This window comes from Halichoerus grypus, chromosome 14, assembly GCF_964656455.1.
Source record: "Halichoerus grypus chromosome 14, mHalGry1.hap1.1, whole genome shotgun sequence".
NCBI classification, from domain to species: Eukaryota; Metazoa; Chordata; class Mammalia; order Carnivora; family Phocidae; genus Halichoerus; species Halichoerus grypus.
This window is the reverse complement of record NC_135725.1, coordinates 19,935,022-19,949,075: the sequence shown is the minus strand read 5'-3', so window position 1 is coordinate 19,949,075 and position 14,054 is coordinate 19,935,022.

Below are 14,054 nucleotides of genomic sequence, written 5' to 3'. Positions count from 1 at the left end.
ACAGTGTTTATCTACTAGGTCATGGCAAGAAGTTATATGAATCTGGTGAGATTTATTCTTAACATTGATTGTTTCAATACAACTCATTCTTGTGGAGCTCCCAGGCCATTATTCTATTTTTCCAATTCAGTAAGTTAAGGTGCTGTGTGATGATTTTAAGAGTTGCCCAGAGCCGCCAGAGTGAACACATTCTTCCTTTGCATGATCCTAGTAATGCAAGTGAGTTACTTCCATCATCATTCCAGTGTTTGAAACAGATTTTACACAAGTGAACAAAACTCAAGCAAATTTGTCATGAAGGTAACATGTCATGACTAAGGTTTATTTGCATGGTAAATTATTTAAGCGACTACAAAATCTGAACAAAGGGAGTTGTGTCTTTATAATAGCAATACAGAGCTAAAGTAAGATGTGGTATTTTATTCTATGATCATTAGTCAGATTCATAAACCAATTAATAACGTATAAACTTAGAATCACTAAGTTCTAGCCCCGGCTCTAAAATTATATTTAAGTCCTTTAACAGAACAAAGTCTTGGATGGGAATTCTCTGACAGGAATTTTAGCCTGTGGAATGGACTCCTTTTATAACCACATGATATAATACATGGTGCTATATATTAAGACATAATGTACTATAACTTCTTGGAGTATAAAAATAAAGAGAATATAAAAGAGTGAGACAAAACTGTACAAGAAAGCATTTTAAGGTTTTTATCCTCTTTTGGTCAAGAGACAATTAAAAACCCATCCCTCAGGTTTTCACTAAATCATTTAGACGGACCACTTATTACTATCACTAATTCTGGTTGAAGCATGCCAAAATGCTGAGCAAACCGTGCTACCAGTGATGTGCTTTTAGTCTTGAAGATGTCAAGACGACTAATGCATTCAGTTCTCTGATTCAGTTGGTTGCATCTAAACGGCTGTCAACAGAGCCCAGCCTGACCTTCTGTGGAAAGGGCAAGGTGACTGGCTGCATTCCCCATCGTTTTACCAAGGAAATGGATGCCAGGGAGGCGGGGCAGGGGGTGGGGGAGTGGGGGTGGATTTGGTCTGTTTTACCATTAGGAAGTGAGTTTGACAAGGGAAGGTAGAAAAACAACCCACTAATTTTTCCTCCACTTCAAGACACTAAATAAACCATCAAATGACCAAGTAGAAAGGTAAAAGCCCCAGTCACACCCAGAGAACACCTGCTGTTTATCCACCTTGTCCCAGCTACAGTTGATTTTTTTTTTATCTCTTTACTGTGCACACCTACCCACCCTGCAGGGCATCAGCTCCTTAGAAAAGGTCCATCTGCCTTGAGAATATGCCAGAGTCACAATTTCTAAAACTGCAGACCTTCACTCCAGGCTTATATTCAACTATGAAGTGGAACCAAATGAAGAAAATAGGCCTCTGCCAAGGCCAATTGAGCTTATTTTCATATCTAAATATGCCTCCAGAATTCTTCTCATAACACACATGGCCATTAAGCCCTGGGAGTCTTTTACTGCACTTTAGAATGTTGATCACACAGAGTTTGGCTTTGTGTGAGGTAAAATAACTTGCCTGGATGGATAAAATAGAACTGATGATCTAAGGGAGAATATTCATTTGGAGGAAGGGACAGCCTGGAATTCAAAGACCCTTGCGTCCACTGTTGCCTGATGAACTTGAGAGTGACAGTGCAAAAAGGTGTAAATAAGTACCTATCTACATCTCACACTCAGCAAAGGACCAGCCTCCCCCATGCCTTCCAATGTAAGAGAAGAAAAGGTAACGAAGAGATGAAATCAATTAAAACATGGTGCTGGAAATAAAATCAGGTCTGGGAAGAGGAAAGTTGCTAGGTACAATGCTATAGTAAAAAGATCCCCAAAATACAATGGCTTAATCAATATAATGAAGGCTTCTTTCTTTATCATATAGCAGTTTAGAGATGGGCAGTCAGCCTAAGATAGAGTCATCCTCAATACATGGCTTCTATCCCTGGGTCCAAAGTGACTGTTCCAGAAAGTTGTCATCTTTTCCAATTTGCAAGACATAAAGGGAAGCAGACTTTAGAGAGCTTCCTTAGTAACATGACCAGAAGTTGCCCCCATCACTTCTGCTCACACCCCATCTGCTCACTTCTGCTAGAGCTTAATACGTGGCATCATACCTAGCTGCAAGAGAGACATGCAATCACTGGTAGTCACTAACTGTTAATTATATCCAAAAAGTAACTTTGCGAGGGAGGATCTGTGTCCATCAGGCTAGGCGGGGCTTTAGTCTATAGCTGAGCCAAGATAGGATGGTGGAAATTTCACTACCAAAAGTTCAAAGGGAAAATGGATATTGGGAGATAATTATCAGTGCCTGTTACATCAATAAAGACTCAGATTCCTGCAGTCCCTTCTCTAATTTCCTAAAGGTATACGGATATGTTAGCATACAGTCAATAGTGAAGGGCAATCAAGATTCCCAAAAGGGGGGAAGAAAATCAAGACAAGAATTCATAAACATGCCATTTTTTTCTCAAGTGTACAGTATGTAAAGCTAGCTCTTCTGTCTTTCAGCATAGTTTTATAACCAGCCTAAATTCTACAGAATAATTACATCCAACTGGATCTTACCTAGCTAGAAAAAATATTCTTCCATGAAACTCTTGGATGGTGGCTCCCCCCATCTTCTCAGGTTGCATCCCACCCCCCCACAACTTTCCAAACCAGAAAGAAAGGTGAAACTAGGCAGTGCTGCCATATCAAGTAAAATAAAGCCTTATTTCCATTCCATGAAAATACAAAGTTTTGTTGTGTTCCATTTGGAAAAAAAAATAAAGAGAAAACAAGTTAGCAAGACCAAAATTTCAACAAAAGCCAATGAGTAGGTATCATAATGAAGAGTGGAGAAAATTTGCAGCAGCACTTTGACATGCAGAAGAGACATGCACTAACAGAGCCTGCTCAGTGGACCCTGCAGAAGTCATCGGTGTTACTTGCCAATTATTCTGGATTCCCCCATTTGGAGCAAAAGTAGATTTACCCAGTGGCCCGTTAGCAATTGGGAGGAACCACGGGACGACTTCTGGCCAGTGAGTTCTAAGCAGAAAAGCCAGGCATCATTTCCACGCTACAGCATTTAATTGCAGCTACAAATCCTTCCACAGCTCTGCTTTGCACTGCTGGGATTAAGGGATCGTGGTTCTTCAGTGGGACCCAGACTCAGGACCACGTAGAGCATGCCCGTGGCAGCAGGACAGCTAACCTCAGTGGACACGAAGTAAGACACACAGAGATCTAAACCTGTGCCCTTTAAGACACTGAGATTTGGGGCTTGTACGTTACCCCCGAGAAGCCTCCCCTGTCCTGGACTGGGACAAGCCCTCCCTCACACAGATACTTTTTTGCATTTAATGACTATTGAAGGCCTGCCCATCATATGCCAGGTGCCCCACTCACGTCATCTTCGCACTAACCCTCTCCCGCACAGATGAGGAACCTTTGGCAACATTACACAGCAGGTCGATGGTGAATCTGAGATCTGAACTCTGACTCCGTGCCTAGCTCCCATCCCGCTACACCCACAACTCCATTTATTCAACCACCAAATCCTTTTTAATCAATTTCGGACCACCATATTTAGGCTCCCAGAGGGGGGAAAAAAAAAAAATCTCCGCTTCCCAGTATTCCTGTGCATTAGAGACATTTCCTTCTCCAAATTGGCACATACTAGCAACATCTAACCTTTTAAAATCGCTCTCCTCGGAGAGCACAGAAAGAGTTCAAAAGTAGGAGTTAAAAGAACAATTTTCCTTTTAGTAATGTCTTTTCCCCCCCAGACAAGAGCAACAAAGGCGGCAATCTGAATGAGCGGCTCTCCTGGACTCCTTATTAGCCGTCCACGGCGATCCCTGGCACCGGCTCGCCGTGCGTTGCCACTGTCACTATAAGAGCGCTCATTTCCCCATTGTGTGGCTGAGCAGGTGCCGGATGCAAAGCTGGACGGTGACCCAATTTACTGTGCTGCAACAACAGAACGGCACCCCAGCTGGAGAGAAGACATTTCAGCCTTGCTCTTTTCAAAGATATTTGTATAGATAAATGGAAGTTTATGCGGGCACAAAGAATATATTGTCCTCCCGACGCACATGTGTAACTTCGATTCTGCCAGCAGTCATCATCATCATAAGTGAGGTTTATAGAAGGTGCTTTATCCAGAAGGATCCCAAAGAGCTTCACAAAAACTTCACAGATTATGGGCAAAAAGCCTTTCAGATCCACGTGGAGAATCTCATCGCTAATATTCCGCTTTTCCGGCACAACGCCTCCAGATGTCAATGAGAGATTACCCACACGTCAGGAGAATAGAATAATGGAGTCAAAACTGGCCATGGCGCCAAGAAGAGGGGGAATTTTGCCCCCAAGACATAAAATAACAATGTCCCTGCCCACCTTCGGGACTAGAAATGACACCTGCTTAACAGCCACCCACAAGCATGGCGCACACCGCTCAACATGAAGAGTCAAAAACAACATTGCTGTACCTGCCGGAAAACTTCACAGGGAGTTTAGGCATAAAGAATTGGAAATTGGCCTCCTTCCTCTTGCCAGATGTGCCACAAGCTCACTCATTCCAGACGTAATAACGTGTACAGACTGAGTTGGGATAAAAACCAACAACTCAACTATGAAGCAATTCCTGAAACAAAACAGCTTCAGTAATGACTGAATTGGGGGCTTCTTGGTGGATGGTTATGATCTGGGTTTTGGTTTCCTGCAACCCCCAACAACTCTGGCTTAAGTTAGAAGGAATTCAAATTAAATCTGGAATTTCCATCTAAAGAACGGTCACTTTCTTCTGATGCGCTTTGAGGAAACTCAGATTGAATTGGATCATGCCTTTGTTCAACCTTATGAGGAAGCTGATATATTATCCCCATTTTCTAGATGCAGAAACTGAGGCTCATGCTCAAACAGCCAATAAATGACAGAGTCAAGATTCAAACTCAGTTCCTCTGACACAAGCCTAGGATCTTCATAACTTCAAGTGTCACGGCAAAAAGTATGTGTCATGATACATTCTAAATATATGTATATTTTTTGTAAAAGAGAGATGAAAGATTTGATATGAATTTTTTAAACCATGCGGTCCCTTTGAGGTACAACTATATTTTATTAGGTACATGTTTGTAGTCTTTATAGGTTTTATTTCATACCATGTGAGTCTCCATGTTCAACCACAAATTGGCAAGTCTTTAGAAAAAGACTGACATGGTCTGGGTTATGGCAAAATTACATCAGGAAATTTAAAATCTCATAAAGGAAAGCTAAGTACATATTTAAGTTCTACATTAAATAGTACAAAAACTAGATAGTAAAAACTGTATACTGGAGTCTATATGAAAAGAAATAAATTGGATGGATTGTAATGAAAATACTAACATCCTTAGCCACTCAGAGGACCAAGCAATCAGCCTAGAATGGAGAAGGTGGAGAGGTAGAGCTATTGTTACCTAGGCTGTGCTGACTCCCTGGCCAGTGTACCTGTGTATCCATCTGGCTGTCACCTCCCTCCCCCCTTCTGACTTCTCACCAAGCCCTGATCTTGCCTGCAAAGACCAACCAATGCTGATGTGAGCAGGGGACAATCCAGAGCAGCACGAAGGTAACCTAAATGCCATTTCCTAACCATGTCTAATTAAATGTAATTAACTCTTTTTATCTAAAAGAGAAAGAGCCAAACATTTAAAATGTTCTGTTTTTAAAACCCTGCGCTGGCTTCCATTTCAAGATGGCCACCTGAAAATCCTTAGCTGAAATGCTTGCCTACCCCCTTATAAATTATCAATGATATGACCAAAGAGATACAAATATAATAGAAGATAACCTGCTTCTGTTTTGAAACCCATATGTCAGATAATTTGAACTGGAAGAAGGCTTCTTAAGCACAGCACCAATGACAAAAATATAGAGACACAGAGCGATACACACACAACTCTCTTAGAAGTAAATGGTCAGCTATAAACTTGGTCCAAACGTGAGCACTGAAATTTTGTGAGGGCATTACTCTCACAAAACAGCAGGTCCGAATCTCCAAAGCAAATAGTCACTGATAGAAAAATCCAAATCTTTATAGGAAACTAGTTTTCAAGAACAGTACTATTTCTACATCCGAAACTTTTGATGTGAACCAGGCCCAAACTAGGTAAGAGGGGTTGTTTGCTCAACATTATCTAACAGCGTTGTCCCTTTGGACCTTCAGCCTGATCCATTCTTCTCAGCCAACCTCTAAAGAGATTTGAGGTATATAGTGATTAGGCTGTGGAATCAGTCTTGCTGTTTTAAGTGATTAATGTCCTCTTTGCCTGAGAGCTGAGGTAACCTGGAACCCTTGGGTGACCACAGAGTTCCAACCTATTCCCACTGTCTGTCCAGTTGTCCAGTTAGGATGACTGCTGTTATTGCTACGGTGTCCAATAGATCTCCACGGAAATGTTAGTTCTCTCATTACAGACTGAAGATTTGGGTCCCACTTGCTGCCCCACCGAATTCTATGTTGAAGCCCTAACTCCCCAGTGTGGTGGGCTGTATTTGGAGATGGGGCCTGAAAGGAGGTAACTGAGGTTAAATGGGGTCATATGGGTGGGGCCCTAATCTGATAGGATTAGTGTCCTTAGAAGAAGAAACACCAGATCACTCACTTTCATGCTCCTTTCTCCATCATGTGAGGACTGGGGAGAAGGAGGCCATCTGCAAGCCAGAAAGAGAGCTCTCAGCATGAAATGAATCAGCCATAATCTTGACCGTGGACTTTCCTGCCTCCAGAACTGCAAGGAAAGTTTCTGTTATTTAGCCACTCCATCTATGGTATTTTGTAATGGCAGACTGAGCTAAGATATCTTCTTGAAACATTTTTAGTATAGTTGACGCAAAATGCTACTTATGTTTCAGGTATTTCCTTGAAACTCTTGAAACCTAACTCCTAGTAGGTTGTCCCAAAGCCTGACCCATGTCCCCAGCTGTGTGGTTAGAGAGAATTGGCTGGACACACTGGAACCATAAATTTCCTTAAGCCTCCCTTATTGTACTGTCATTATCTGAAACATATGCAGACATGGCCTCCCAGCCAAACTGTCCCGTTTACACCATTCCCATCACCATCACCTTCAAAACCATCCATTTGGGTTCCAAATCAAGCCTGGGTTTTCTAGGCCCTCAAACTCTGGAACCAGAACTTCTGGCCTCTCAACCCTGAAGCCTAATCCTACAATTTCATCAGTTTTTCTAAACCTGAACTGTCAAACCTATGTCCTTTGATTTTCTTCCTCCCCTGCCCTGGGGCACTGAGGCCCAAGCATGGATTGAATCAAAATATTCAAGTTTGGAAAACTGTCCCCTTTTTTAGCCTTGATATAAGAACTACTCTGATTATCAAACCTTATTTCACTTTTCCATGGATGAGACTGAGGATTTTATTTCTTTGGTTGGAGAAAACAAAGGAAGGGGTATGTAGTGGATACTTTGGTGGACACCCCTGGAATACCCCTTCCAGATAATTCATGACCACTTGGGAATGCTGGTTCTAATGGCCCCCAACTGAGCTACCTGAGAACTGTCCTCGCCTGAAGAGAATCCCCACATTCAAGGTCAATGCCCTCCCTGCGGCAGCCTACATTTACAGGTGGATAAGGCTAGTCTCCTTGTCTTAGGGTGGCATAAATCTGAAGAGCCATCCCAGCTCCAGAGCTCCTTGTGGGATTGGCTGAAGTCTTTACTGAGACTGCATCTCAGTTCAACTCCTCCCTCTGCCCAATCTTATTTTTTTCACTCACCCACAGCTGTAATCCTGAAGGTGTCCCCAGTAAACCTCTGCAGAAAAATAGATCTTAGAGTGTTTCCTGTGAAACCCAACCTAAGCAAGGTAGGTGAACAATTGACACATTCCTGGTGGTATAAAATTTCATTTAGGATATTCCAAAGCAGAGTTTTCAAAATTCTTTCCTCTTTTGCTCAATAGTTCATTGATCAAGAATCCCATTCCATGCCCCTCTTTACAGCAATCTCTAGCGCTAGATGTGTAGAGTTCAGAATTAAACTCCGATTCTTCCAAGGTCAGCTGAGGTCAACCGAACTTATGGGTGGCCCTTAAGTAAGTCTGTTATGAAATGCACTGCCTCGTTTGTACAAAGCACTCAATAAGTATTCTCTTTTCTCACACACACACAATTAGGGTATGTGTTTCTATCGATCTATCTATCTAGTAATCTCTACACCCAACATGGGGTTGAATTCACAACCCTGAGATCAAGAGTCACATGCTCTACTGACTAAGCCAGACAGGTGCCCCCAAGGATATGTATTTCTTGTTCCATCAGCCTTCTGCTTCATTTATTCATTCAACAATAATATGACACCTACTATGTGCAAGGAACTACATTTTTCAGAAACTATGGAAGTGCCAAAAATCTGTCACAAGCCAGAGCACTCTCTGCAGAAGACTCAATGCCATACTGAACCAATGTAGAAACATTCTGGGTCAATTTAAGATGAGACTGGCTCCAGGTTGGCTACTACGTGAGAGGTGAGGGAGTGTAAGACATATATGCCCTCAGAATACCAGCTGGCTGGGGAGAGAAGGTATCCAGAAGGTGATGTATGCCCAGCACCAGGTGAATGCTTGGTCAATAAGTGCAGCGGTATTCAAAGGGTGGTTGGAGTAACAAGAGGACAGTCCTGGAAAGTCTGCAGTGATAAAATGTCACTTCTCCTAAGTGGTCTGGGCACAAACTGAACATGTCAGGGCTAACTTCTCACTCAGCATCTTTTATTTTCTGAAAAGAAATCTCTTTTTTAAAATCTTCCATGCAGAAGTAAACTTTTGTATGTTTCCCATTAGGAAGACCCTGCAGACTTCAGGTATTAAACATTAACCTCACACATAATGAAACCTCAAGATTGGATCTCTAGGAAATTTCTCACATTTGCGAGTCTTGTGAAGGAAATGATCATTTGCATAGCTGGACTGTCAACTTATGCTTTAGGAAATTTTTGTTCATAATTTTGTTAGACTTCAAAAGAAATCAGCTCAACTGCTGAAGTAATAGTCTGATTATTTATTCTACACACGCACAAAACAATCACTATAAGAAACTTCTTACCTGAAAATTTGGGGTTCAAATTAAAATCATTTGATCCACTTGAGAAATATATTAAATGGGCTTTGATTGTCTGCATTATACAATGGGCAAATTTCTCATGATGCCCATTACTAAATGAGTAAGAAATGACTGCAGCCCCTTCCACAGCCAAAACTACTGATAGGAGACACCTACTGGTGGTTTCTAGAAATTACACCTGCTGGATTACAACAAAAATCTCTGGATGGCTGCCTTGCTCTAGGTCAACAGGCAATGGTGAGTTTTTCGTGGAGGCAGAGTTTGAATTGATTCCTAGGTTAAGAAAGTTAGGGTAAAATCTTGTACATTTCTCTAAAAATGGAAGTGTAATGCAACAATTTCAATTTCTCCACCATTTGAATAAAAGGAAAAATAAAGTAGACATTTCAAAATATATTTCATTGCTCAGGACTAACCAAAAAATTGTTCAACAATGATGTCACTCTTTCTGAAAATCAGCATTTGGGTTATGTTCATAAAAATGTAAATTCGAGACTTGGAACCGGCTCTAAGAATATCCTCACTCGAACTATTGTAAACTTTCATTTTCCACCTGTGATGTGTGAAATATATCCATTCTCTTTGCACCTGATTTTCAAGTGGGGTTGTACCTCTGCACAGCTTTAAAGTCATCTAGGGCACTGGTGATTGGTCACATGTGGCACTTTTCTTCAATGGTAATCTCATTTTTCCCCATTGCTGAGTGTTTTCCATTTCAGCATCCTATTAAAACTCATGCTTTATTGAGTTTATTGGACTATCTGAAACTACACTGAAGATACTCATTGGAATATCTAAACCCCACCTCTCATGCGTAGTTCCTCTAAAGAAAATGGAGTAAACCAAGTGCAACCTGTGGCATATCCAGACAGGAATATTCTAGAACACCGAAATCTTGACTTCAATTTTTAGGTGAGATGATCTGAACTAAGCTCACGCTAGAGAATAAACTGTATGCAGTTGGCTAAGATAGTTAGCTTAAGTTCAGACATTTACTGAAGTTTGTGCTTATCTGTGTGAGTACCATATAAATAAGCATGGGTCTCACTCCCTTCTCACCAAGAAATTAGGAAACCTCCTTATGTGGTCTTAATGAGGTCCAGGTCATCTTCTAGAAACATCTTCCGGGTTCAGTACCATCTTACTGATTCCCTTCTGTGTCCAGTACTCTACACTAGAATAATGGCTTCCTTATATCAGGGATTACATTCATGCCAGAGAAATTACCAGTATTTGTCTTCAATTGTCAAAAGTCAGGATTTAAGTGTGGACTCTACCTACTTTGGGACTGTTGGTAAGTCATTAATGTTTCTAATTCGCTAATGCACAGTTGTATGTAATATATAAATTGACTGCCTTTTCTTCAGTACATACTCTACAAAAACAATTGCTACATTTATCTCATTATCCCCTGCAGCTTTTCCCACCTCCGGGCCTCCATATGTACTGCAGTCAGAAAGGAGGCACCTTCTAAATGGATTCCATCAGCACCTGTCAAATTTCCCTCATTGTGCAGATACCATGTTTTCGTTCTGTCTTCCCATGTCACATGGGATAGACATCCCCTTGGCACGTGAAAGTGCGCAGAAGCGTGGCATCCACTTTAAGCCTAATTACAACTGCGCATGTGTCATAGAATCATAGAAGGACTTACAGCTAATGGATTCTAATCCCCCAATTCTAGAGAGCACAAAGACCCAGGGAAGATAGGTTACTTTCCTCAACAGATGTTTCTTTAAGTGCCTGTCCTGTGCAGGCGGATAGAAAGGTAGTCTCTTTGAGAAAATCATATTCCAAAGAAGGAACGAGTAAGTCATGTGGTCATTGTGATGTGACTCAGGCACATTTCCTTGAGACAGAGGTATCTGCAAAGTGAGATCAGTGTATAAAAGATACAAATCCAGTTAATGACAAAGTGGGAATAAAGACCAGGTCTGTACATCTGCACGCCACTGCGTCTCCCACAACATCGCAAAGACAATCCCAGAAGAAGCTTCCCGTTTTGTGATAGACAAGCATGCACAGAGCTCGGGGCGCCCTGAGGCATCCATAAATGCTGAAAAGCACTGACAGGAGAACAGCTTGCCTGCCATCAATTGCAACAGACTCTCCTAAGACAAGATGAAGCCACAGCCTGAAGACATTATCTCCTTCTCACCCATCCTGCCCCAGGGTTATCGTAGCCATGGCCTTAAGCAATGTGCTCTGACATAAGGCATGGCAACAACAGCAGATGAAAAGAAAAACGTGGGGCACTGTGACTTTTTTTGCTATCATTCCTCTCCCTGGCTATGAAGAACCCATTTGTTAGTTTCTACTCGGATGCAGGGAAAAGACAGGTAGTGCATTTGCGCGACCAAATTAACGAAGGACAGTCTGTGCACGTGCTTTCCACAGCGCACCTATTTGCATTAACCAAGAACAGAACTGTTGGAAACATATATACCACCAAGATGTGAGACGAAAGGTGAATAAATAAACCCCCTGGGCCAAGATACAAGGATATATCATGTCCTCTCTTTACAAAGTTCGCATTCTATCCCCTCATCCCCATAAAAACAATCTTATTATTTCCTCTTAAATTTTTCACACCCTACCTTCGAGTTGCAGCTACCAGCTAATAAACTACATAATCAGTAAGGGTGGTAAAATTAATACCAATCATCTGGTAAATCCTATATAACACACAGACCCAAAGGACATTTCAGAACAAGACAACTTGTAACATCATGACACCTCAAGGATCACCATTAAAAGAAAACTCTCTCACTGGTTGAACCAATCTGCCCAAGTGACACTATTCTCTGGAAATACAGTTGCGAGTTTTGGAAGTTTCAGTTCCTTTTTCTGGTGATATGTCTAGCATTTCATAAATCTGTACACTGCCCCATCAGTCTCAAGAAAATATAAGAAACTGACAATCTGATCTGTTTTAATAAGTAGAAATTATCAATTCATTGAAAATGCAGTTCTAAAAGTATCAAGAATACTATATATCATTCCTCCATTTAAGGTGAAAACTCTGAATACTTTATCAGGGAAGTATTTCTTAAAGAGGACTCAAAACCTGCAATTTGTAAAAGAAAAATTACATGTCTGTGCACATGCATGCATGTGTGACATATACATATACGATTAAAACAAATTATGAAAATTCTTCTATTGACATCTAAACCAAGGAAAAAGAGAAGGCAAATATCTGGACATGATTTCACAACATATAACAGGAAAATATTAATGCTATTAATGCTAAATTAATACATAAAGAGCTCCTAAAAATAAGTAAGACCAAACATAACAGAATAATAGACAAAACAATCAATAGAGAGGAAAGAATGCCAAAATAGCCAAGAAAATGTTTCCAGAAGACACTTAACCTCACAAACTATAAGAGAAGTAGGAATTAAAGTAGCCTATACTAATGACATAATATTGGCAACAATTAAAACTATTAGATTGTCAGTGAGAATAAAGAGATGCAGGAGTCTCTGCACAACCCTTGTGAGATTAGTAAAAAGAGGATGAAGGGGACTTGACAAACAATTTGGCCACATCAGTAAAATCAAAAGTATGTATATTATTAAAAAAGGAGCATGCATATACTATGACCCAATGAATACAGTTTAGAAAAAGTCTGATCTTGCCCATGAGAAAAATATAAAAACATGTTTATTATAGCATTATTTATAATTGCAACAAAACTATAAACAACCCAAAAGTTCATGCTTAAGGGAATTTATACATAAAATACAGTACTGTTATATGCTAGACTAATATGCACCCATCACAATGAATAATTTATCTACAAATAGAAACATGGCTATATCTCAAAAGTATGCTGAGTCAGAAAAGAAATTACAGAATATTAAGTACAATAGCTCTTATGTAAATATTTAAAACACAAAAAGAATATATTATATTTATCATATAACTGTTCCCATTAAATGAATAATTGCTGCAGAATCTACCCCAAAGCTTAGATAGCTTAAAACAGTACTATTTATTTTGCTCATGCAATGGACTAAGATGTGTCCCCCTAAAAATCATACGCTGAAGCCCTAAGCCTCAGTGGGACTGTATTTAGAGTAAGGAAGTAATTAAGGTTAAGCAAGACCATAAGGCAGGAGCCTCATCTGATAGGATCCCAGAGACTCCCGAGCTCTCTCTGCCATGTGAGCACACAGCAAGGAGGCAGCTGTCTACAAGCCTGAAAGAGTTCTCACCAGAACCCAGCCATGCTGGTACGCTGATCTTGGACTTCCAGCCTCCAGAACTATGAGAAATAAATTTCTGTTTTTTAAGCCATGCAGTCTGTGGCATTTTGTTATGGTGGCCCAAGCTATATCCATCAGCTGTCACAAAATAACAGTTGGGCACAGCTTGGTGGGGACATCTCATTTCTGCTCCAGCCAGCATCAACTGGGGTGACTCAAACGCTGGAGGCTCAATCATCTCAAGGCTCAACCCATTATGCGTCTGCCACCTGGGGGCTGGAAAAGCTGGGGCTCCTAGGATGTCTCTCTATCCTTCTATGGTCTCTCCATGTGGGCTCTCCAGTTCAGCCTGGTGGCTTTAGCTAAACTACTTTTTCTTTCTTAGCTTAAACAACACAAATTTATTATCTTATAGTAGTGTAGTTCAGAAGTCTGACAGAGGGCACACTGGGATTTCCTTAGGATGAAGGCAGGGCTGATTCCTTCTGGAGGCTCTATGGGACAATCCGTTGCCTTGCCTTTCTAGCTTCTGAAGGTCACCTACACTCCTTGGCTCACAACCTCTTCCTCCTATCATTCCAACCTCATGTTTCCATCACTACATCTCTTCTTTCCTGCTTTGACTCCTGCTGGAGGAGGGCCATTGTGATTACACTGGGTGCACCCAGATTATCCAGGATAATCTCTCATAACCT